The sequence below is a fragment of the Penaeus japonicus genome, unplaced genomic scaffold (assembly GCF_977035675.1).
Source record: "Penaeus japonicus unplaced genomic scaffold, GWHDUDI00000001_assembly GWHDUDI00000039, whole genome shotgun sequence".
Taxonomy (NCBI): Eukaryota; Metazoa; Arthropoda; class Malacostraca; order Decapoda; family Penaeidae; genus Penaeus; species Penaeus japonicus.
This window is the reverse complement of record NW_028234441.1, coordinates 21,439,744-21,442,243: the sequence shown is the minus strand read 5'-3', so window position 1 is coordinate 21,442,243 and position 2,500 is coordinate 21,439,744.

The following is a 2,500-nucleotide window of genomic DNA, read 5'->3' as shown; positions in this document are numbered from 1 at the left end:
GAAGCCCCAGTCGACCCCACTGATGTATCGGCCAAATCACGGGGGTGGAAGTGCCTAACGGGAAGCACGATTTATTTCCCTAATTATTCCAGTGGGGGGCCTTGTTTTATGGGACAGGCGGGCGGGCGTGCGGGCGTGCGGGCGGGTGGGTGGATGGACGCAAGGGCTTTTTCCCTCGCTGCTGCTTCTTCTTATCCTTATTCTTATTCTTGTTCTTCGACTTGCTTCGTCTTTTTTCGACTTTCTTTTTTTTGTTGTTGTTTCTTTTCTTGTTTTTGTTTTTTTGTGCTTTTTTTTCTTCTTCTTATAATTATTTTTCTCCCTCTTCGTCTTTCTTCTTTTTTTGTTGTTTTCTGTTCTTTTTTTTCTTGTTTTTCTTCTTCTTCTTATCCTTCGTCTTTCTTCTTTTTTTTTTTTATTATTTCTCTTTTTGTATTTTTCTCTCTTTTTTTCTTATTCTTCTTATCCTTCTTCTTCTTCTTCTTCCTTTTCCTCTTCTTCTTCTTCTTCTACTTTTTCCTCTTTTTTTTCTTCTTCTTTCCCTTCTTCGCATATTCTTCTTTTTCTTTTTCTTCATCTTCTTTTTCCTCTTCTTCTTCTTCCTCTTATTTTCCTTCTTCGCCTTTCTTCTTCGTGTTTTCTTCTCTTCCATTCTTCTTCTCCTTCTTCCTCTTCTTCTTTCTTCTTCCTCTTCTTCTTCGCCTTCTTCGCCTTTCTTCTTCCTTTTTGTTCTTCTTATTTTTCTCCTTCTTCTTTTTGTCATTCTTTGTCTTCTTATTCTTGTCCTTCTTTGCTTTCTTCTTATCTTATTTTTTCGTTTTATTTTTTATTTTTTGTTTACTTCTGTTCTCCCTCTTATTCTCCTTCTTCTTTCCCCCCCCCCCCCACTTCCCCTCCCTCTTCTTTTCTCCACCCCCTCCTTTTCTTTCTTCCCCTCCTCCTCGTTTCCCGCCCCCCCATTTTCTTTTTTCTGTTTCTTGTTTTTCTTCTTGTTGTTCCTTCTTCGCTTTCCTCATATTCTTTTTCTTATTCCTGTTTCTCTTCTTGTTGTTCTTTGTTTTGTTTTTCTTCTTTTTTGTTTTGTTGTTTTCTTTTCTTATTCGCCTTATTGTTTTTCTTATTATGTTTCGTCTTCTTGATCTTTCTTTTTTTTTCTTCTTCTTCGCCTTCTTTTTTCTTTTTCTTCATCATCTTCTTCACTCTTTTCTTCGTCTTTATTCCATTTTTTAGCTTTCTTATTTCCTCTTTCTTTCTTCTTATTTTCTTCTTTTTTCTTCTTTTTATTCTTTACTCAAGTTCCCGTCTTCATCTTCTTTTTCTTCTTATTATTATTTTTAGATTTTTTTTTCTTTCTTCTTCTTCTTCTTCTTCTTCTTTTCTTTTTATTCTTCGTTTTCTTCCTCCTTATCATCATCTTGTTATCATTATCATCATTCGCTTCTTCTTCTTCTTCTTTTTCCTCTCCATCTCTTTTGCGATACTTTTCTTTTTTCCTTCTATTTCTCATTTACTTCTTTGTTTTCATTTTCTCCTTTTCGTTATTATTGTTTTTTTCTGCTGTTTCTTTCTTTATTATTATTGTTGTCTTTATAATATTTCGTTTATTTCTATTCTGTTGTTGTTGTTATGTTTACACTTTCTGTTTTTGTTATCAATATTGTTGTTATTCTTAATAAATTTCTTATTATTGTTGCAGTTGTTATTATCATCATTGTTATTGTTATTATCTTTATTATCATTATCATTATCATTCCAATCATCACTATCATAATTATTATTCTCATTATTCTAATCATTATTATTATCATTATCATGATTATTATCAATATCATCATCATTAGTATTATCATGATCATTTCCGTGACTTTTTATTTTCATAATTGTTATTTTTCATCATAATTATAATCATAATCATCATTTTAATTTTCATCATAATTATCATTTTAATTTTCATCATAATTATCATTTTAATTTTCATCATAATTATCATTTTAATTTTCATCATAATTATCATTTTAATTTTCATCATAATTATCATTTTAATTTTCATCATAATCATCGTTATAATTACCATCAGAATTATCATTGAAGGAGGTTATGCCAGTTATATTATTTATCCTTACATCTTTATCATACATTTATTCGTTATAACTTAAACTTCCCAATAAATATAAAATCCCTTTTTTTTTTATTATCCCTTTTTTTTTTTTTCCATTTTCAATTTTTTTTTTCCTTTTCGTGTACTTATTTAATTAATATTTTTTCTCTTTCCATTCATAAAAAAAATTCTATGAATTTCTGTTACTTTTTTCTGTATATTTTTGCTTTACCTTTGATTATATAGAAAATAGAGAGAATATTTTCCTTTTATTCATGTTATCATTATCACTATAATTGTTATCATTATCATTATTATCATTATGATTATCTTTATCATCATCATCATTATTATTATCATGATTATCATTAATACCATCATTATCATTATTGATGTTAATAT